We start from the raw sequence: 24970 nt of genomic DNA, 5'->3' as shown, positions 1-24970 counted from the left end.
TGGGTATTAATTTTCTATCCTGCAGATTTCCTGAATTTATTTATTGTTTCTGGCTGTTGTTTTGGGGAGTCTGTAAGGTTTTCTATGTATGTTATCTGCACATAATGAGTGTTTAACTTCTTTATCAATATGGATGATTCATTTCTTTTTCTTATGTGATTTCTGTGGCTGGGATTTCTAGTATTATGTTGAATAAAAGTGACAAGAGTGGACATTTTTGCCTTGTTCCTGATCTTGGAGGAAAAGCTTTCAGTTTTTCACCATTGAGTATAATGTTAACTGTGGGTTGTGGTTTTGTTTTTGTTTTATTTTACATATGGCCTTTATTTTGATGAGGCATTTCCTTGTAAACCCACTTTGTCGAGAATTTTTATCAAAAATGGACGTCAGATTTTCACAAATACTTTTTCAGCATCTGTTGCCAGGATCATATGATTTACACCCTTCTTTTTGTTGATGTGGTTCATCACATTGGTTGATTTGCAAATATTGAGACATTCTTGCATCTCTGGAATAATTCCCACCTGATTGTGGTGCATAATCCTTGTAATGTTTTGTTAAATATTGTTTTCACTATTTTATTAAGGATTCTTGCATCTGTATTTATCAGGATATTGGCCTGTAGTTTTCTTTTGTGGTGTCTCTCTGGTTTTGGTATTAAAGTAATGGTGGCTTTATAGACTCTATTTGGAAGCTTTCCTTCCACTTATATTTTTTGGAGTAGTTTGTGCTGAATATGCATTAACTCTTCTTTAAATGTTTGATAGAATTCACCTGTAAATCCATTTCGTCCTTGACTTTTACTTTTTTGGTAGTTTTTTGGTTACTGATTTAATTTTGTTACTAGTAATTGTTCTGTTTGGACTTTTTATTTCTTCCTGATTCAGTTTTGGAAGACTGTATATTTCTAGTAATTTATCCATTTATTCTAGGTAATCTAGTTGTTGGCAAATAATTTTTGTAGTATTATCTTATAATCCTTTGTTTTTCTGTGGTGTCAGTTGTTAATTCTCTTATTTGTTTCTGATTTTATTTATTTGAGCTTTTTCTCTCTTTTTTTGTGTTCTTGATGAGTCAGGGTGCAAGTTTATTAATTTTATTAATATTGAATGTATTTTAATTGCAAAATTAAATGAGACCAATATTAAACCTATGTCTCAGTTTATTTTCCAAGTTACAGAACTCTGAAACCTGAGTATTATCTTCTACACTAATGATGCTTCAAATTTATGCACTCAACATAAACCTCAGGGGTTATTATCAAGTCTTTTCTATATACTTATCACAAAAACATCATGTTAAGATTTGACTTACCCTGACTAGATAAGATGTGTAATTTCATGCATAATATTTATCCAGTAAGTCAAGTTCATATCAAAACCTGGAACAATTTGAACTGATGTCTTATTAATCCTCAGTAATCTTAAATTTTAAGTAAAAAGACCAATGATAATTAAAATAGTTACTGCTGATAAATGCCATTATTAATTTAACTCCTTATTTTTTGCTTCAGGGCATTTTTACCGAAATATTCCCTGCTTATTTATAGATGCTACTTCATTCATCTACTTTACAAAGACAGACACTCTTAAAATTTTAGCTGTTGTCAGTAAAATCAATTCATATTTTTTTTTCATTTTTTTCTCACCTATTCAGAAAACGTTCTCAACCAAGTATATAAAGACATGTATTTCTGGTTTTTTTTTTTTTTTTAATTTTAGGACATTTTTCAAAACTTGAATTTTGAGGATCAACTTCCAGAAGTGCTCCTTCTATTAGAAATATGCTTATATTAAATCAGTAAATGTTGAGTTTCAGTTATGTGATTAAGAAAAGATTAGCCAATGGGTATAGCCAATATCAAACTTCTTCCTGGTACAATGACAATGGCCTGTTTTGTTTGTTTGTTCTTTGTTTGTATTTCAGCAACTTAACACTTTAGAATGATCAAGCCCATTACCTAGTAACACTCACCTATGGGAACAAAATCCTGAAAATTCAGTGTTTTTTGTTGTTGTTTGTTTGTTTTTTTAATGTCTTCAGTCTAGTTAAATGCTGTGGTCAGGGGCACCTGGGTGGCTCAGTGGTTGAGCATCTGCCTTTGGCTCAGCTCGTGATCCCGAGGTACTGGGATTCTTTCATCAAGCTCCCTGCGAAGAGCCTGCTTCTTCTCCCTTTGCCTATGTCTCCTCCTCTCTCTGTGTGTCTATCATGAATAAATAAATAAAATTTTTTAAAAAAATAGAAAATATGCTCTAGTCAAAGTTGAGATGTTTCTTGAAAAGTACAGTTCTGCTTTACATTGAATTACTTTTTTACACTTTTTCTTTGTAGAAGAAATTAAACATATATTTTTAATTTAAAAATTAATTGCAGTATAATTTATATACAGTTCTGTTTCCCATGGGAAACACAGTTCTGTGTGCAATGTAGTGATTCAACAATTCTATATATTACTCAGTGCTCATCATGATTAGTATACTCTTAATTTCCTTCATCTGTTTCAATCATCCCTTACCCACCTCCTCTCTACTAACCATCAGTTTATTCTCTATATTTAAGAGTCTGCATTTTTGTCTTTTTCTTTGTTTTACAGATTCCTAAACTCTACATATGAATGAAATCATATGGTATTTCTCATTATCTGACTAAATTCACTTGGCATTATACCCTCTAGATCTAGCCATGTTGTTGCAGATGGCAAGGTTTCATTTTTTATGACTAAGTAATATTCCATTTTATATATGCATGTGCTACCTGTTCTTTATCCATTCATTTATCATGGACACTTGGGTTGCTTCTATACTTTAGCTGTAATAAATAATGCTGCAGTAAACATAGAGGTACATATATCTTTTCAAATTAGAGTTTTCATATTCCTTGTGTAAATACCCAGTAGTAGAATTACTGGACCATGTGGTAATTATATTTTTATGTTTTTGAGGAATCTTCATACTGTTTTCCACAGTAACTGCACCGGTTTGCATTCCTACCAACAGTATATAAGGGTTCCTTTTTCTTCACATCCTTGCCAACACTTTTTCTTGTGCATTTTACTTTAGCTATTCTTACAGGTCTGAAGTCATATCACATTGTGGTTTTGATTTGCATTTCCCTGCTGATGAGTGATGTTGAGCATTTTTTTCCTGTGTCTGTTGGCCATTCATATGTCTTCCTTAGAAAAATATGTTTGTATTTTCTGCTCTTTTTTTTTAAATTGGATTTTATTTTGGTGTTAACTTGTGTTGGTTCTTTATATATTTTGGATACTAACCCTTTATTGGATTGTCATTTTCAAATACTTTCTCCCATCCAGTAGGTTGTCTTTAGTTTTGTTGATTATTTCCTTTGCTGTGCAGAAGCTTTTTATTTTGATGTAGTACCAATAGTTTTATTTCTTCCTTTTGCCTCTCTTGCCTTAGAAGACATGTCTAGAAATATGTTGCTATGGCCAATATAAGAGAAATTACTGCCTGTGCTCTCTTCTAGGATTTTTATGGTTTCAGGTCTCACATTTAGGTCTTAAATCCATTCTGAGTTTCTTTTTGTGTGTGTAGTGTTAGAAAGTGGTGCAGTTTCATTCTTTTGCATATAGCTCAAACATATACTTTTAATTTTAACAATACAAAATCAACCAAGACATAAGAATTGGTGAGTGCTAAGCAAGTTAGAATTTATATAATTTTCAATGTAAGAGGTAGAAATTTCATACCAAATAAAACTGAATGGGAAAGAACAAGCAGATAAATGGTTGTTTTCCCTGAAACTTTTATGAATGTTTCAAAACAAAATTTCAATATAAACTAGTTCTCACTGCTCTAGTAAAGGCATTATAAATAAGAATCTCAATCCATAAGTGCAATTGCTATCTCTGCATTTTTATAGGGCAGGATGTATGGATAGGTGGATTGAATATGACCTATTCAAAAGTGCATCAAACACTTTCCCTATCTGCATTCTCTTTGGAAGATAGTAAATAAACCACTAACTTTTTACATTATTATTCTAAATGAAATTACTTAGTTATTACTCTAAGTGAAGTTAATTGGCCTGAAAAAGAGTAGCTCATGAGGAGCTGCAAACTCTTTAAGAGGTCAGCATAGTAGGTTTGCTCCATAGCAATAGTAGTGACTATTCAACAAGATATACCTCTCAGTATGTTTCAATGTGATACAATACAGATATGAGCAATAAGCAGTGAGTCACACTCTTGCCTCTTAATACCAGCAAAACAACAAGAGGTTAATTCTAGTTTTCTGTCCACTCTAGTTAATGTTGGCTGGTGAAAATTTGCTAACTAGTTTCAATTTAAATCTGTGGCTAAACTCAGTTGGGCTTTAGTGCTGCTTGACGTTTCTATCACATATATAAAACATTTGGTCCACTTATTCTTCTGTTCTCCTAAAAATTTATTTCATATCTCTATTCTTTCCAAATCCCCGTTTCTTCAAATTCCCTACTCACTCTCAGCTGAAGAGTTTATTTATTTCACTGGTAAAACAAAAGCCATAAGAAAAGAACTGATGTAGTGTTCTTTTTTTAGTTTTTGTTTTACTAGTGAAATAAGAAGTCTTCAAACTGTGACTGGAGCAATGAGTTTCCCCCCCGACTTTTATATTTTTTAACCTATATAAAAGTCTGTGAGGACAAAGTGCTGAGATGCCATGGAAGCTCCTTAGTAATTACAGAATTGTATTCCTCTTTTCTGCTTTCCTGTTCTTAATAAATGGCTTATACTCTCAAGTTTGACTCTGGGCATTAAATGATTACAAGATTTCCAATGATGATTTCTGAATTCCAAGCAGAAATAGAAAGGACAAAAAGAAAAGTACATATCCCCTACTAAATCAGCTCCCTTTAAAAGAATTTGCAAGAAGCCTACACTCATTCTCTTTACTTATAGTTTATCATCTCTCCATTTCATGGAAGACTGGGCACAGGGTAATGCTCATAACAGAGGGAGTCTATGTCTGTGAAAGATGGGACAATGGATATTGGATTAGCAGCTAGTAATGTGTATGACAGTTACCTGTGTGTCAAAATCTTCACACTTGACCTTAGGCCAAAGTCTGAGAAATAATAAAATCTTGATTTAAAATATGAGGTCACGGGGCAGCCCCAGTGGCTCAGTGGTTTAGTGCCGCCATCAGCCCAGGCATGATCCTGGAGGCCCCAGGCTTGAGGCCACCATCAGGTTCCCTGCATGGAGCCTACTTCTCTCTCTGCCTGTGTCTCTGCCTTTCTCTCTCTGTGTCTCTCATGAATAAATAAATAAAATATTTAAAAACAAACAAAAAAAAACAAAAACAAAAAACAAAAAACAAAATATGAGGTCACTGAATAATCCTTTCCATCTCATCTGGATGTTGTTTTATATGAGGAGAAGGAAGGTATAAAGTAGAACACAATGTATCTCGTCCCATCACACCCAATATACAATAGTAGAGAATGTACAGGAAAATCAATATCTCTCTCTCTCTCTCTCTCTCTCACACACACACACACACACACACCTTTCCCAATCAGAAAAGAGGAGAACAGAAAACATGCCAGGCACTGACTCAGAACAATGCTCAAAACCCATTTATGAGGACTAGCTAACATCTCTTACCTTGGTAATAGAATAAGGACTTTGTTTTCCTCTGTACATGTGTCTCTGCATCATAAATAAAATGTTTCTTCACTATTAATTACCTTTGTAATTCATTCTGAGATGCTTATTGAGGAAGAAGGGGTTTTACAGGACATTTCACACTTCAAAGAATAGTATAGTTTTGGGAGTTTATGATTGTTCCGAGGGCTGTATCACATGCAAAGGTAGGTGTGTGTGTGTGTGTGTGTGTGTGTGTGTGTGTGTAAGGGGGTGGTAGACAAGGACAGCCAAGTTTTAAATATTTTTGTAGTTAATATTCTCAAAATCCTATAAGGTTGCCTTTACTTCCTGGGCAATTCCTTGTGTGACTAATTACAACCAAGATGTTGTCTAGATACAGCTTTTGAAGCACAAAGATTCTCATGTTTTACTTACTGACAATTATGTTCCATTTATCTTCTCAAGCCTCATATTGGCAGTTATCCTGAAACTATATAAAACTATAATTAAGAAGAAAATATTTTAATATGGTCATCATGGGTAAACTCAATCTCAATATATGGCAGGGATTATCAGTGGAAGATGCCTTAAAAAGTCTATTGCATATGGTTTCTCTCCTGGTAAGATTAATTTTCTGCAATAACTGCTTTAAGAGCTCCAGTTTGGGCTACAGAACAGTAACAGTTGGCTTTTTTCCCTGTGCTTGGCTCCAAATTATAGGACTCTCGATGAACTCTGATTGCAGGGCATGGGCAGAGTACATCCCCACTATCAAAACAGTATTTCCAAAAAAAAAAAAAAAAAACAGTATTTCCTTTCATTTTTGCTTGCAATCTTGATAACTTTATCTGAATTCATGTTTTTCTTGAAGAACTTTACTGAATAAAGCCTAAAGGAGGTATCATATAGAATGCTCTAAACATTTCTTAGCATTTTCTTTAGTTTCAAATTCTCAGTAAGCATGCAGTCTGCTTTTAAATATACACCAAGTACAGGTTTGACCAAATATTACTTAGTAGTAGTAGTAGTAGTAGTAGTAGTAGTACTAATACATCGACTCTTTCTTGGTTTATACTTATGTGATGCCTCCTCACTACCTTTGTTCAGCCACATTTTACTTTGTGTCACTACAAACCTCTCACAAATTGTGTCTACTAAAAGAATTGTGTTTAGTAAACACCAGAAACATGCATAAATAAGTTAGAAGTTTATTTTTCTTTCTTTCTTTTTTCTTAAAGATTTTTATTTATTTATTCATGAGAGACAGAGAGACAGAGACATAGGCAGAGGGAGAAGCAGACTCCATGCAGGGAGCCCGACATAGGACTCGATTCCGTGTCTCCAGGCTCACGGCTTGGGCTGAAAGTGGCGCTGAACTGCTGAGCCATGCGAGCTGCCCCTTATTTTTCTTTCAAGTAAAACATACCCGGAAGAAGGTAGTCCATGTTTGCTTCTGGTGTCTTCATACTAGAAATGAATGTCTTCTATTCTCTGTATATCAGAGAGACAAGATTCCTGATGAAGATTCAGTCTACTCTTCCTCGTTCTAAGGAAGGAGACAGAAGGATGGGTAAAGGAGAAAAGGCTCTGTTTAACTGATCACAGACCATGAATCATGCTTACTCTCAGTAGCAAAAGCTATTGCAAGAGTGGCTGTGACATTTAACTTTAAAAATATTGTCCAACTCCAGTAATACAAGGATTATTCAATAATTAAGGATTCAAAAGAGTACATAACCCCATCATCACATCTGCATGGATACTCACTCTGCTTTATCTAAATGAATATTTAGGCTCCTCGTGTAATTTTTTGCAATATATTAGCAATATATTTAATGTTTCTGTATGTTGGCTATTTTAAATAATGCTAAAATGAACATGGGAATACATATCCTTTGAATTAGTGTTTTCATTTTCTTCTGACACTCAGAAGCAGAATTGCTGGATTATATGGTAAATTATAGTTCTATTTTTTTAATGTTTTCAGAAACCTCCATACTGCTTTCCATAGTGGCTGAACCATTTTGCATTCCCATTAAAAGTGCACAAGGGTTCCCTTTTTTTCCACACCAACACTTGTTATTTTTTGTTTTTGGTTTGTGCTTGTTTTGTTTAATATATAAGGGCCATTCTGACAGATGTGGTGATAACTCATGCAGTTTTGATTTGCATTTCCTTGATGAGTGTCTTTTCATGTACTTGTTGGCTATCTTTATGTCTCTTTTGGAAAAATGTCTATTTAGATTGATTATTGTTGTTTTCTATTTAGTTGTATGAGTTCTTTATATATTTTGGATATTAACTCCTTCTCAGATATAAGATTTGCAGATATTTTCTTCCATTCAGTAGATTGCCTCTTCATTTCATTAATGGTTTCCTTTACTGTGCAGATCATTTTAGTTTCATGTAGTCCTACTTGCTTATTTTTGTTTTTATTGTCTTTCTTATGGTATCAGTTTCAAAAAAATTATAATCTCCAGGATGACTGCCTAGGTTTTGTTCTAAGAGTTCTGTAGTTTCTGGTCTTATATTCAAATCTTTAATTCATTTTGAATTAATACTTGTGCATAAGTAAGATAGTGCAGTCTCATTCTTTTGCATGTGGCTGACAAATTTTCACAACACCATTTATTGAAGAACCTATCCTTTTCCCATTGTATATTCTGGGCTCCTTGGTCATAAATTAATTAATCATATATGTATGGGTTTATTATTGGTTCTGCATTCTGTTCCATTGATCTATGAATCTGTTTTTATTTCAACACCATACTGTTTTGATTATTATAGCTTTGTAATATTGTTTGAAATTAGGGATTATGGTGCCTCCAGTATGATTTCTACCTTAAAACATTTTTGTTATATACCATTTTCTATTAACTTTGCCTCATTTTTCTTTATGCTGAATTGTTCAATGAGGTTGGCATTAGCTGCAAGTGGCTATTTAAATTTTAATTAAATATAATTAAAATTTAGTTTTTCACTTACACTGTACAAGTATTCAATAAACAGGTACTGCTGATGACTATCACGTTGGATAATACTGATGGTACAACTCCATTATAGAAAATCTATTAGAGAGCTCTATATAATGAAAATAAATAAGCTTTTAGCACTGGAAGATAATAGAATAGTACATCTCAAATCTTGACAGATGCAGCAAATATTCTATGTAAAGGAAATTGTATAGCTTTAAGTGCATAATTAGAATGGAAGAAAGTTGAATGTTAATGAGTTTATAAAAACAAAAATAAATAAATAAATAAAAACAACAAAATATAACCCCAATGTATGTAAAGTATATACTAAGAAAATAAAAAAATGGAAAATAGGCATATAAAGAGGATCAAAAAAGCCAAAAGTTGATTCTTTGAAATTAGTAATGAAATTCATCAACCACTATTCAGGCTTATCTAGGAAAAACAAATGTTACCTAGAAAATAAGTGGAAAAAATTAATACAGGATTAATGATAGATATAACAATGGTTAGGAAGAAAATGTGATTTACTATTCATAATATTGCTCAAATAAATTTAAGCATGGACAAATACAGCAATATCTATCTAGAAAAATGTGATTTACTAGTGCTAAGTCAAGAACAAATAGGCATCCTGAATAATGACATAATTATTAAAATAATTGAAATAGTAGTAAAATACAACATTAGATCAGATTTTATAGACTAGTTCTACCAGATTTTCAGTGTGTAGATCATTCCAATATTATAGTAAACTAGAAAATAGAAAAGAGTAATATTCTGAAACTCATTATGTTCATTCATTAAGATTAATGCCAGAGCAGAAAAGAGTACAAAAAGGAAAATACAGACCAATGAACACATATGAAAGATTTTAAAATATATTAGTAATTGATATTAAATTCAGTAGCATATAAGAGTGATATAACATGAGTAAATAGAATTTATCCTTAAAAAATCTGGGTTGATTTAACAATAGAAATACATGAATACTTTTGCCATATGTACTAATTAAAGGTTATAGAATCATATTTATTGATGCTAAAAAGCTTAAAAATATATAAGAATATATATTTAGTAACCATTTATTATAACTATTCTTAGCAAACTAGAAATTTCAGGTACATCAAGTAAACTCAACAGAACACTCTATAACACACCCTATTATTAATTTTTTTTAAAAGTTGAAATATAGTTGACACATAACGTTACATTAGTTTTAGGTGTATAGCATAATAATTCAACAAGTCTGTAGGTTATGGTAAACCACAAGTGTAGCTACCATCTACCACTGTATGATGCTATTACGGTACCATTGACTATATTCCCTATGCTTTGCCTTTCATCCTTGTGACTTATTCATCCTTGTGAACTAGAAGTCTGTATCTCCTACTCCTTTTCACCCATTTTGCCCATCTCCCAGTCCTCTCCCCTCTAGCAACATCAGTTTTTTTCCATGTATTTATGGATCTGTTTCTGCTTCTTGTTTTTTCTTTTGTTTTTAAGATTCCATGTATAAGTTAGATCCTGTGGTATTTGTCTTTCTCAGTCAAACTTCTTTCATTTGGCATAATACTCTTCAGATTCATCCAAGTTGTCACAAATGTCAAGATCTCATTCATGTATGTATGTGTGTGTGTATATATGTGTGTGTATATGTGTGTATATATATAAACATACATATGTATGTTACATATACACACACACATATATGTTTATACAAACATCTCATCTTCTTTATCTATTCATCTATTGATGGACACTTAGGTTGCTTCCATCCTTGCCTGTTGTAAATAATGCTACAATAAACATAAGGGTGCATGTAGCTTTTCAATGTTTTGTTTTCTTTGGATAAATACCCAGGAGTAAAATTACTGGTTCATATAGTATTTTTTATTTTTAATTTTTGAGGAGCCTCCATACTTTTTCCCATAGTAGCTGCACAAATTTACATTCCCACCAAGAGTGCATGTTGGGCTTGAACTCACAACCCTGAGATCAAGACCTGAGCTGAGATCAACAGTTGGATGCTCAACAGACTGAGCCACCCAGGTGCCCCCAAAGTGCATGTTAATGGAGAAGTTTTTAAGTCATTCTGTTTAAAATAAGGAACAAAATATGACTGTCTGTTATTGCCATTTCTGTTCAATATTGAAATGGTTGTACATTGAGAGTAAAAAAATAAATACAAAGGACTTGGTAAGAAAAAGAAGAAACAAAACATTCATTATCTATGAAGCCTATTATACCGTCCCTTTGCATGTTTGTTCTCATCTCTTCCCTGTTCCTGTTCAGCTCTGTTCTGTGTGTCAGCTTTCTCCAATTTCCAGGCTTCTATGAAAATTGGCTTCCTGGTAGGTACAGCCAGTGGAAGCTGTCAGCAGAATCTTGGAGGTTGGGAGGACCATGAAGCTTGCTCTCTCTAAGGTGGTATGTCCAGCAGCAACTCTATTTGTTTGTTTGTTTGTTTGTTTGTTTGTTTTAAACTACAAAAGACAGTTCCTTTGTGATCACAGTTTCTATAGGGAATCTCCCTATTTCCCACTCTCATTATGGTTCTAGCAGTTTCTGGAAAACCTCAGTTTCTGAGCACGGGTAAAAATTATTTCCTTCTAGGGACATCTGGGTGGCTCAGTGGTTGCACATCTATCTTTGACTCGGTCCTGGGATCAAGTCCCCATCAGGCTCTCTGCGTGGAGCCTGCTTCTCCCTCTGCCTGTGTCTCTGCTTCTCTCTCTCTCTCTCTCCCTCTCTCTCTCTCTCTGTACTCTCATGAATAAATAAATAAAATCTTAAAAAAATGATTTCCTTCCATCGTTTCATCAAAAGTAAGTGGCAGAGGTTTTGGTTTTGGCTAAATGCTGCTTTTCTCACTTCTCTGGTTGCTCTTCCAGCTTATGTATCCAATCCCTGATGTTAGTATTATTCTCACAGAAATAATTTCTGTGATTTCTCTTAACCTGACCTGAGTCTGAGTAATACAGGTATAGTCCAATAAAGAAGAAAAGGAAGTTCCCAGGACAATGGTAAAGAACTGGAACAGAAAGGAGCTGTAAGCCAAGACAACCAATTGATAAAAATTGAAACCTGAGGATGCAATAAATAGTGAGAAAGGATGTTTTGAGGTATCTTTGGTTTGTTGTTCTTAATTCCACACTAACTCATATATGAAGCTTACTTACCCCTCAGTATTGTTAATTTAAAAGATCCTAAGAGTGGCCATACCCACTTTCATTACATGGCCTAGAATAAACCTTCCTGTTTTTTTTTTCTTTTAAAGAATTTAAAAAATATATTTATTTGAGAGAGAGAGAGAGAGAGAGAGAGAGAGAGAGTAAAGCAGGGGGAGGGACAGAAGGAGAGAGAATCCAAAGCAGACTCCCCACTGAGCATGGAGCCCCCAGCCAAGGCTGGACCACAATCGGAGACCATGACCTGAGCCAAGCCAAGAGCCAGGCGTGCAACAGCCTGAGCAACCCAGGTGCCCCTAACATAAACCTTTCTAAATTGATCAATATTCCACATAAATCATACCAGGGATGCAATATCCTTGGCAGGCAATCAGGTAAAGGGGATATGATTCAAGAAGAGATTCATAATACTTTATTTGCAATGGAAAATAAAGTTCCAGCAAGTAAAGGGGAGAGATTTCAAGAGAGAACAAAGAAAATGGAATTGAGAACGTATCTCAAGTAACATGTTTATTTTTCAGGGTTGTCCACAGGAAAAGAACCAATAGGTTATATATAAAGGAATATTAAGGAGATTTATTATAGGAATTGGCTCACCTTGTGACAGAGGCTGAGGAGTCCCACAGTCTGCTATTTGAAAGCTAGAGAACCAGGAAAGCTGATGATACAATTCAGTTTGAATCCAAAGGCCTGAGAAGCAGAGGAACCATTGGTATAATTCTCAGTCTGAGATCAAAGGCCTGAAAACCAGAAGGCTACAGGTGTGAGTCTTAGAGTCTGAAGACCAGAGAATCAGGAGCTCCTATGTCCTGGGCAGAAGATGGATATCCCAGATCAGGAAGAGAGAGGAATTTACCTTTTACCTTTCTTCTACTTTTTTGTTCCCTTCTAGTCCCCAAAAGGTAGGATGATGCTCACCCATGTTGGTGAGAGTGGCTCCCTTTACTCAGTCTACTGAATCAAAAGCTAATCTCTTCCAGGAACATCATCACAGACACACTCAGAAATAAAATTTTACCAGTTCTCTGGGCATCTCTTAGCACAGTTGAGCTGACAAATAAAATTAACCATCACAAATAGGAACAGAATTTGAGGAAGGAAGTAGGGGGCTAATACTTGCTGTATGACGCAGGATTACTGCACAGTGGGGATGGAGTTGTTATTGACTTTAAGATTTTGATAAAAGCATCCTTGGACATGATGGACATCAGAACTTGATTGGTTATGTTCCATGGCCAGAATCAATGTGCTTTAGTCTTTGTTTAGGTATCTTGACTAAATATTGGTAACTATTAGTGATGCAAATATTGGAGTCTCACACGCTTACATGCTATGGATTTTAACCCTAACAACAGTCTAAGATGAACTCTTACAGGGTAGTAATAATGTATTCTGCTTGTCATAGAAAAAAAAAGATTTTTAAGATTTAATTGTATATGGGAATTAATCTGCTTGTAAATTGATACACATTTGTTAACTTTTTATTTATTCTACAAATACTTTCTGAGCTCATTATGTATTAGGCACTATCCTAGGTGCTGAGGATATGGCAGTGAATGAACATGTCAGAAAATCCCTGTCCAGAGTTTGTCATATACTATGAGATTTGATTATACATCTAATGAAGTGCCAGTGTGCTTTGGAAAAAAAATTCAATAATACGAACATGTGGGCACCTGAATAGCTCAGTTAGTGGAGCATCCAACTTTTGATTTCAGCTTAAGTCATTATCTCAGGATCCTGATATCCAGCCTTGTGTTGGGTTCTGTCTCAGTGGGAGTCTACTTGAGAATTATCTCCTCTCCCTCTATCCCTCCTCCTACACACTCTTTCTCATGTAAATAAATAAATCTTTAAAAAATAATATAAACATGAAAATTCTGGTACTGTGGTAAGTCCAACTTATAAACAGAGTAGAATAAATCTCCTGGATATCATACATTAACATGTTCAAGTTTTGTATTAGATTATGTAAATGTGGTAGATAATGAATATCAGTTATGGTACCTCTATTATTCTCAATTCAGGGGAAAATATGAGTTGATAACTTATACACAAGTAAACTTCTAGTTCACTTCCACTGAAGTGATAAATATCTCATTCCCAAAACATCACATTTCTTATGATGGCCTTGGTAAATTCACCATTGACTTACTCATAATAATTTTCAGTGCAGTAAAAGAAGCATAAGAAAAATCAAAGAATACTATAATCATATAACTACTAATGAATCCAAATCTTTAAAAATAGAGAAGCTTTTATATCTACATGGAAAAAAATCTATCTTTTCGTGTTTTAAATTCCTTTAACAATGTAATGCAAGCTTCTTCTATTTATACTGCATAGTTTACCTTAAGCATTTGAAGGTTCATGCTTTTGTACATCTGCTTAACCTTAGCACCTGGCTTAAAAATGAATTCTTAGAGTTCATTTTGCAAGGAGAGATTTATAATATTAAAAGTATACCTCAGGCTCTCAATATTTTATGCATTAAATTTGGGAAATTTATTATGAAAAACATGACATTGACTCCAATATTATTTTTAAATGTAGTTTTCATTAGTTTTCCAGCATATACTAAAGAAAGGAAAATTATTAGTTTAAATGAATAAGATTTTTAATATTACCCAGTACAGAGCACAGTGAGTAAAATACTCTCTATTAGAAGAAATTGCTTCTCATTGGAGATATTATTAAACTCATTGGAAGGGAGCAAAGATGAATTAGCAGCCTTTGTAACAAATCAGCAGCCACAGAAATCTTGGGAAGAGAATTGCTACTTAAACACACCTTGTATAAGTAATTTCCAGACAGGGAAATTCTATGATGGAAGAGAGAATATAACTTTAAATTTACTAGTTTGCAAGTTCAGGGGAGTAGAGAGTCATTAGAACAATATCCTAAATAAGAAACTGTGAATTTTACAGGCCATTTTCATGATATAATAAATCACAAGTGTAGCATAATTGTAAATGGAGGGGGGGAAACCCCACCAATACAATGATGTTAATAGCTAGTTAAAAGAAGAAGGCATTATTAAAGGATATCCTCGAAGAATATATTTGTTGGCTTTATCCTTCTATCAAAGCGTCTATATCACCAAGCAGGTAACTTACAAAGATCCATGCTTGGTAATACAGATAACTTGATATAAGTATGTAACTTAAGAATGAACCATCACTTTTGTTATATTGTATCATTCATATGAACATTATATGTCATATTACATTATTATTATATTGATTTCTTCCCTTTATCTATATCTACATTGTAAAGAATTTATGTGAGAGCTCTTCCAGTTTTTCCCTCTTCCTACAAATGACTTTGCATCACTGTATTTTCAGTAGATGAGTGTTATTCTAAAATGTTTTAAAATTCTTCAGAGATTCTACAACTTCTTATACCAGTGATAGTATTTAGTATTATCTGATATTGTTTGAAACTGTCAGCTTGACAAATCACTATTACTTTTTTACAATGATTTCACATATAAAAATATTTTCTTATTATATCAATATCACTTTTATTTCTATTTCCTCTACTTAGTTTTTATCAGCAGTATTAAACATCATAATTCATGTCTATTTTCTTTTACCTTTCTCATCACCTTTCTTCTGATATTTTTACCCACTTATATTTTATTTGTTTACTTTCAAACCTTATATAAAGAGTTGGTTGCTTCATTTCCCCCCCAGTAATTTGTTTGTAATGTAATCATCTTACTCAGTGCTGTAAGACAAACACAATTTCTTTAATATGGTCATCAAACAGACTGCCTCTTATAAAGAACTCTACAGCTGCTTTTATGTGGAGGTCTGAGACATAATTCAATTTGGGAAAACAGTATAAAAGAATAGGTTTTTAAATATGCATGGACAAAAGAAAAAGTAACAATAATTTTGATTAATTTTGAGTCTAAAAGTAAAATGCTGGTCAGTAATGAATTTTTAAATTTTAAAGCTAATAATATCTAAAAAGGTGCTTTACCGTGATATATATTATTTATAATGTAATAGTCCTCATTATTATAAAAAGCACAATGGCTTGAGAGTTCAGAAATTGGGGGCGTGTTTCAGATATTTGGCTTGGAAAGTCACCGAATTCCCAAGTCTTCGGCTTTTACAATGGCATGAGCAGGAAGACAGCCTGGATAATGTCTTGGCATCCTTCCGAGGCAATGAGATACTGAGCCTGTCAATGCAAGTGCAATTTGTATTTGCCTATGGAATCCTTGGTTACTTGGATTTAAATTTGGGTAACTCCTTTGTTCTGGAAACTAATAAAATAATGAACTACCATTCTGAAGATCCAGAAAGCTAATCAATCTCCTTCCTGACAAGTATAAAACTTCTCTGTGTAATCTATTTCATGCTTCACATTCATTGTTTGCTTTTCAGACAGTTATAAAGCTTTCCACTAGGAAATGTTCACTTCCAGATTCCCTTTAAACGTAAATTCTGTAAGAATTTTTAAATACCAAGGACTTCTCTGATAGAAGGGCAACAGTTTGATATATTGTAGGATTCATTAAATAAGTAAATCACTCATTTAAAAAATACTTTTACTGGTACTGTTGCAGACGTAAGGGTCGGTTATACAAAGAAACATATGACCTAGCCTCCTACATTATAGTCACTTACATTCTAATGGAGAGAACCTCCAAATATTTAAGCAAGCTTAAAAATCATGAGAGGTTCTGTATAAAAGACAATGTGTGAGTTATCTGAAGGGCAATTACTATATTGTGTTATTAAGATAGAATGATCATTTCAAGAAGAAGATACAGCATGAGCATTGCATATAGAAGTCAAACAAGCACAACACCAGAAGATATATAAATAGCTTTGTATGTCAGGGGCATGAGGATAAGTAAGAACTATCAGAGGAGATGGAGAAGAGGAATTGTTAATGACATTTTGTATCTTGCTAAAGTTATTGGATTTTATCCTGGGGATTTGAGGTGGGGAAGTGACCCTATCAGAAGTATGTTTGAAAAAGATTATTGTATCAGCAGCATGAAGGATAAATCTGACTGGGATCTGAAGCAAGAAGAACATTTAATAGATAGGAGAGATGCAAAGAGCAGCATAGACACATTAGTGAGCCTCAAAAATGTTTATTGAGTTGAAATGAATTGAAGAAGTTTGTTGAAACTTTCCTTTCTCACGTCTTATTTTTAGAAAATGTCAATAGCAGTTATTCACTGGGTTGCTTCAAAGTTCCTCCGCTGAACCTCAAGAGAGGGTGAGATAGTTGAAGTCTGGGTGAGTGACCCATCATCACAGATGCTTCAAAAATGTCATCAAACACTTCTCTACAGATGGTTCTATCGTTCAAAATGGTCTTTATAGGTCCTGAGTCTTATGCTGCTGTTTAATGCACAAAATAGTATCCTCCTTTTTGCAATGGAATCCAATAGGTACCTTAATTATTCCCTTTGCACCTGGGCAAACAACATGTTAGTGACCGCATCCTCTTTGATTGTTATAACCACTCTCCTTGGCTCTTAACTACTCTTATGGTTATTATGTACTCCATTTTCTTTTCTAGGTCATTTTTAGAAAGTTTTGCCAATGAAATAAATCATTTAGCAGTTCCTTGTCAATAATATTGAAAGCTAAGATATACCAAAGAGCAAGCTGCCTACTGATGATTGAAAGCTGACTGCAGCATTTTATTTTTGGAACATATCCAGAATTTTCTAAATGTATCATCATAACACTGTCATATACATGAAAAGAAATATAGCTTTCCTCATTTTACAAATGGATGAGTTAAGATACAAAAGATTGACTTATAAGAAGTTAATAAGAGTGCTTAGTTCAAAAGGAGAAAGCTATCCCACCAGCACATGACAATATTTCAACACCTTTATTATCTATAAGGCAATAATATTTTGTTCATTCACCTTAGACAATGGAAAATATTTTTCCATATTCCATAATATTTTATTCATTCACTTTAGACAATGGAAAATATTTTTCATAAACACACACATGCATGCACATTTTCTTTTTCGTGACATATATATTTTCAAGCTATATATATATATATATATATATATATATATATAAAATCTTTGCTAAAAAAGCCTAGAAACAATGACCAACGCAGTAACAGTGAGCACCTTGGGAAACAGATTTGTGGTCTCCTAGATTGTACTTATACATTAAGATAAATTGTGGTCCTCAAATAAATAGCCAAATCTAGATATAGTGCAAAAATGCACAAAATTGGTCTGAAACATTCCAAAAAATCAAGGAATCTATCAAAAGCTAACAGGAACATGTAAAAGGGATTCGGGGTCCAATTCGAAGAGGCTTCTGTTGTTAGAAGAGGCAATTTGAACAGCCAAACAAGTGGAATTAACTGAACAAATTATTGAATTTAATAATTAATAAGATAATAAATTCATGAATTGATAATGTTATGTAACGAAAAACTTATTAGTCACATTTGGTGGATACTGGAAAGCCAAAGTATTCTGAAAACTGAGAAATAAAGGAAAAGACTCAAAGTTTCATCCTAACATTCTTGTACAAACTTCAACTAAATAATTGATGAAGTAATTTTTTTAAATTAAGGATCCCAGCTAATAAAGGAAAAGCAGTATGATAGAATTGGAATATCAACATAATGTAACCACTCATTAAATTATTGAAATAGAAAATTATTGTCTATGACTGCTTAAATTATTAGGAGAGAGGCTGAAAAGGATTGTGCTAACAATATTTGAACTCATTAATCAATATTAACATTTTTTTTTAAAAGGAAGGCATCACACAATATTTCTGTAACAGAAAATATAAAATACTACCTCTGACTCTTTGAGGCCAAAATATAAAATCTGAATTGGATAAAACCAACCAATCTATGAATTTATTTGAAATATAGAAAATAGAAGGAGAAAATAAATGACATCAAGGATGCAAAATCCATTGTGTGAGCATTGGAAGAGGTCATCCAGAAGCTGTAACTGCCAGTTGACCTGTGAGCTGACCCAAGCAATCATAGGATTCCCACTCTCTTTCCTGTCTTTGGAATGTACACTATGTCCACCATTCCCACAGTGAGAGCTGCTATAAGGACAGTCTTGAGAAGTACAGTGTCTTTGAGACCATCTGGACAGTGTATATGACTGAATCCAGCTAAGGCCTCTGTGTAAACTTTTGAAATTTGGCGGGCTGGTGTGGAGATCTCCTTGTCTTGCCGCCACTTAAGACAGGCCTCCTGTGTCAGGTTCCTTGCTTATTAAGCCTGCCACCTACCTATCCAGAGTGGTTTGCCTCTTCCTACCCTCCATGTAAAGGGACCAGTTTCAGATTTCATCCAGCAAGCTCCTAAAGGTGCAAACTAATAGTGAGACACATAGGAACAAATGATTTAGTTTCATCAACAACAAAAAATTTTTAGTTACAAAAAATAAAAGAAGGCAGTGATCCTGTATATTAAAATAGTATTCAGGGATGCCTGGGTGGCTCAGAGGTTGGGTGTCTGCCTTTAGCTCAGGGCGTGATCCCAGGGTCTGGATCAAGTCCTGCATCGGGCTCCTTGTGGGAGCCTGCTTCTCCCTCTGCCTGTGTCTCTGCCTCTCTCTCTCTGTCTCTCTCTCTCTGTGTTGCTCATGAATAAATAAATAAAATCTTTAAAAATAAATAAATAAAAATAAAATAGTATTCAGAAACATGTCAATTCAGTACAGTGTGTATACTTGTTAGGATATGCATGCATACAGAGCAACCTTAAGAAGTAGTAAAGAAAGAATAGGGTAAATGTGAATACTGACTTGATAATTACGGTACTGAGGCATTATTGTTATGTTTTGATGTGATAATGGTATAAAGAATCCTAATCATTTAGAAATGTGTGCTGAACTGTTTATAGATGAATTACATGATTTGGGGCACTTGACTCCAAGTAATCCAACAAGGTAAAGATAAAACTAGATTGCTGATGACGTAAGTAACTGTTGAAGTTGACTGGTAGGTCAGGGCTTCTTTATACTATTCATTCACTTCTGCATATGTTTTAAAGGTTCTAGCAAAAAAAGTTATACAAATAATCTCCTTTAAGTTGTATCTGATCCATAATGGAGCAACTTGTCACTAAAAGTTGTTGTAGAATAATTTAGTTTCTTTCTTTATTGGTAAGACAAACAAAGAGTAGCAAGAGAGAGTTTATCATCCTGAGGAAGGAGGGTGTTAAAGGATTTGGTAGGAGCAGCTGCTTTGGATAGCGACAGTTGTGCTGAGGCTAGTGAATGAAAGTCATACAGACTGTGATTAAATATATTATTTATTTTGAGTTCCAATTAATAGGAACTTTGCTCTGGGTTGTGATGGAAGAGTGTTGAAGTTCACCAGAATTTGGGTAGCACAGTTACTGGGGGAACAGATCAGCTTACTACAGAAAAGTCACAGCATCAAAAAAAAAAAAAAAACAATTTGTCTCAATGGGGGAGAAAGATAAGATTAGGTAATTGTCCTATAACTGAATGTGTTAAGAGCTAATTATTTATAAATACGTATACATACAATCTGCAAGCTCTAGTGAATACCATATTATAGGTACTTACTAAATATTCTCAATAGAGAGTAATTGGCTTGGGAACAAAATAATAGAGTTAATTATCTGCTTGTGATGAAGAAAGCAAGAGCCATGGAAATAAAGGAATTTATACAGAATCCAAGTCTTGAGAAATAAGATACCTTGAAGGGAAGGAGTGCTATGTTGCAGGTAGAAAATTGGGGCTCAGTAATTTCCCTCTGGTTATGGCAATAAAGAAATAATGTTGGAGCCCTGGGACTCATATTGGATAACACAAATCTTGGGTCTGGGCATTTGGACAAGGTGCAAAGTCACAGGACAGTTAGTTCTTTGGATATAATTATGATTTCCCATAGTCAGAATGTACTCAGAAGCATGAATGTAATTAAGCCTGAAGCTGAAAAGATTCTTTGGACCAAGATAGCTGGAGCTGCCGAGAGAAAACTGAGGAATTGGAAATATATCACAGACAGATGTTGCAATTCCTCTGTTGCCTCCAGCCAGTCCTGTTACTACATTTGTAAACATTTATTGTGTAAAGGGTGCTAGTTTCTTTTTCTGTCTTAAAAGAATGGTATCTTCTGTTCTCTGCTGAATCAAAGACTTGTTTATTTTAGTGCTCCACCTGAAGTTTATAATAATTCATTTTTTCCTGTGCTTTTAAGCTTTTATTTTAATTTCAGTTGGTTTAACATACAGTGTAAAATAATTAACTTTAACAACAGTTTTTGGAAGCATAGTATGGTGGAATATTAGAAACATAAATATCCATAACATTATATAATTAAGGAATATCAGAGAATAAATAAAGAATATTTATTTGACTTAGCTGTGGTTAAAAACTTTGTGTAGGAATATTTCACTAGAATCTGATTTCCTTTAGTATACCTTGTATTACATAATTACTTTCAATACTTAGGAGGAGTACCTCCTGTGAGAAATATATGTGGTTTCTGAAATATCTTTCATTTAGAAAACAAAACAAAAACTAAACCACTTGGCTAGATTGGCTAAAGGAAGTCATCTGTGCAATTTCTAAAATTAGCAGAAACATGAAATTTATATCAACTTAGCAAAGGAAAATGAATTTTAAAAAATTAAATTAAGTCAGTCACCAAAATTCCATCTTCCCTACATTGCTCCAATATGAATGATTCATCTCTACTGCAATTGCATTGAAGAAAAAGAACTGGTAGAGATTCTCCTTTTTAGAATTCACTGAAGATAGAAATTCAGACAAATAATGATCAGATATTATTTGACCAAAATTATTGTTAATATAGCACAAGATAAAATATGTAAAAGTTTCAATTTTATAAGATTGAAAATTTTTAATTTAAATGTTCATAATTTAGAATGTGTACTCTATTTTCTCCTTAAGAGGAAAGTCTTGTTCGGATATAGGTAACTGTTGTTGCATAGAACATAAGTCTGTGCCTTTAGCAGCAGAAGAGGGTGGGAAACAAAGTTCCTTGCTTATACGTTGGAGAAAAAGAACTTATACTGTAGTTAACTCCCCAGTAAAGGGAAGCATGTTTAAGATATTAGCAAGTCATGAAGCATGGGTGTGTTACTAGCACTAATCCAAGGAAACTGACCAATCTCTAAAATTGTAATAGATACTTGAGAGCAATCTGAGGATACAGGTAATACGCAATTACAATTTTATTGAAAACTTTGTCTTTCTGCTCTATCTATAGCAGTTTCTGGAAGCCATTGCTCAGTGCAGTGGTGCTGATCATGTCTCTGACCAGGGCAACATTAGTAGGGTCACAGCTTTGATGCCTTAGGTAGATTCCCTGAGAAGCAGATTTTGATAGGGAGATATACCAGCCAAAATTTACTGGGAGTGGGGTGCTTTGAGCAACCATAGTTTTAAAAGAGTGAAAGATGCAGAATTGGAGAGAAGGAGAAGTTGAATTGCCATAAAATTCAATCAGAACTCTGGGCTTATCCCACGGGGCACTCTAGAGTTGAAGTACCAATTCAGATATTTTCCAAATTGAAATAAGGGGGCTAGGCTTTGTATACCATTTATGTCTTTGGATATGGGTTACTTCTAAAGTGAGGTACAAATTTAGGTGAGACAGCTACCTTTGTCTAAGGTATTTCCTTGAGATGGACTCATCTTTCAGCCTTCAGCATCCAAGGATAGTAATATCCTGTTCTTTAGAGGGGAAGATCTAAGCAATGTATGGAGCAGTGTTTGGATGTCCTTCCTGGCTGTGCAACCTTCAAATGCATCTTTCTGGTCCTCCTAGAGATGGTGAGAGTTAAGGCACTTAATCATGTTACTTTTGCTTTGTAATTTAAATAGATTATGTTGTATACTAGTAATAGTCCTGACTGATATATAATTCTGTATATACTTAGATTATTCTAAATTCGTATATGAGATATTTAATGCCCATGTTAACTGAAACTTAGAATGTATCATCTTTTCCTGCAAAATCCGTTCAAGATTTTCTAAGAGTTTTTGATGGGAAGTTGAGGAGTAACAGGAATCAGTCTTTACATGTATATTTCCATCTCTCTTTACATTACAGCTTATAAATGAAGACAAGATACTACAGAGGCATTGAGAGCTTGTTGTAGACATGACATCTGGTCAACTCCACTTATGCTACAACAGGCTCCATCTTAACCAGCACTAACAGAAGTTAAGAAAACCACAGTGGGATGCATTAGTTAAGTCTTCACAAAAAAGAAAAGAGAAATAAGATATCCAAATGAAGCAGCTGGGATGAAATTGGGATACTTGTTTTTGTTTTGCCATTTTTTCATAGGAGACAAATATAAATTGGGTATAACTAAGCCAGTATCTGCTGATACCATGATTTCAGATATAAATATTCAATGCAGTCTTTTCCCTTCACTATTTCCTGTTTTTTTCACTTATGTTGTTTCCTTATAGCTTTATCATCTCTTCTATTCTGAAAAATAAGGCAATAAGAAGAGTGTTTATAAGGTGTCTGCATCTATTTAACATTCAGTTGGAATTTTAATCATTTTTAACCTTCTGTGCTATTTTATTCCAATATTAAATTTCTCTGTTGGGTAAAACTTGGAAAAGTTAAAAAACAAAAACAATAAAAAAAAAAACCCAAACATCTATGGGCTCCCAATAAGACACAGAAACATTTTAATTGGTCTGCAAAATTAAAAAAAAAAAAAAAAGTAAAGTGAATCAGGTGAATATTTTAAGCTAGATTTATTCCATTTTGCTCATTATTTTCTTTAATCTAGTAGCCTTCAATTCTAATGTGTGACTGTTGTTAAGATAGCAAGAATCAACTCTTGGCCAGATGAACACAGTGTGTGGGAGCCAGGGAAGAAAAATAAAAAGAAAATGGTATTAAAAAAAAATCCTGACATGTAGAAGAGTATTCTGGAGAACCTTGAGAGGAATTTGAGTAGTCATTGTAGAGGAAGCACTGGCAGGAAGCTTGAGGCTCAGGAAGGCTTGTGAAGTGTAGAAAGCCCTCCTGATTTTCAAGTGATGCGGGTTGCTGATAGGACTATTAAGCCTATGAAGAAAAACTAAGCAGCCCCTGCTGTTAATCCATCTGCAGAAAGTTTCATATGCCAGTTTTCTTAATTAGAGTGGACAGAGAGGGGCATCCTGTTGAGATTAAGTCCATAGCACAATAAAGGAAGAAACTGTTTTTACTTATTGGGCTGCTACCAAGAAATGTGCTAATTACCAAGATAGGAGAACATTTTGTATATGTGATAAGTGAAATTCTTAACAAATAAAAAGATTGGAGGTGAGCTTTGAAAATTTTATTCAACAAGGAAGAATGCAGCCTACTGAGAATGCTGATTGAACTAACTGTTCTAAGTATGTTTACTTCATCTCTAACCCCAATTTACATAGAATTCCACTGTGCTAAAGTGTGTGATGGACCTTTTCCATCCTAGAAGGGGACTTCATATTATTTTCAACAAGGCAAAGATATGTTTTATAATTTCATTTTTCAAGAATTGTGAATGTCATTTATGCTTATGCTAGAAACTGAAGAACATTTTGCAATATAGGAAGATCTACATGAAACACAAGAAATGTTTGATAGCATGGTATCAGATATAAATCTCCAACATTTCCTTTCATTATTTCCCATTTTCTTCACCCATGTTGGTTCCCGGTAGTTTTATAATCTCTTCCATTCTGAAAAATAAGCCAATATGAATAATGTTTGTAAGGTGTGTTCATCTCTCTGACATTCAATTGGCACTTAAATTACTTTAAATCTTTTGTATTATTTTTTTCCAATACTAAATATCTCCATTGGCTTTTGTAATTACATTGTCTGCCTTTGTGATTTAAGTAAATATGCAGAGATTTTCTTTTTTGGGGTATTATATATATATATATAATTATATATATATAATTGTTTATATATATATAATTTTGTTTATTTACCTCAGTCTTAGTCCTTTTGCGGCAATACCACCACTTTTGAGTAAGTAATATTACTAACTCAATCATATTTACTTGATTTAAGTAAATATGCAGAGATTTTCTTTTTTGGGTTATTATATATATATATAATTGTTTATATATATATATACTTTTGTATATTTACCTCAGTCTTAGTCCTTTTGTGGCAATACCACCACTTTTGAGAATTCATGATCTACTCCAGTAAGATTTTAAGCAAGTG

At 33.6% G+C, this 24970-nt stretch overlaps 1 long non-coding RNA gene across 1 annotated transcript in view; it reads left to right on the top strand.

Annotated features, from left to right (window-relative positions):
* Nucleotides 1-23206, top strand: part of LOC112655891 (uncharacterized) — a 67760-nt gene extending 44554 nt beyond the window's left edge. The window contains exons 2-3 of the long non-coding RNA XR_003133938.3: nt 16940-17023; nt 22853-23206. This is a non-coding gene — a long non-coding RNA (uncharacterized LOC112655891). The remainder of the gene's footprint in view (nt 1-16939; nt 17024-22852) is intronic.
* The last annotated feature ends 1764 nt before the right edge of the window (nt 23207-24970 follow it).

The sequence above is a fragment of the Canis lupus genome, chromosome 22 (assembly GCF_003254725.2).
Source record: "Canis lupus dingo isolate Sandy chromosome 22, ASM325472v2, whole genome shotgun sequence".
NCBI lineage: Eukaryota > Metazoa > Chordata > Mammalia > Carnivora > Canidae > Canis > Canis lupus.
The sequence above is the reverse complement of the archived record's forward strand: the minus strand, read 5'-3'. Positions and strand labels throughout refer to the sequence as shown.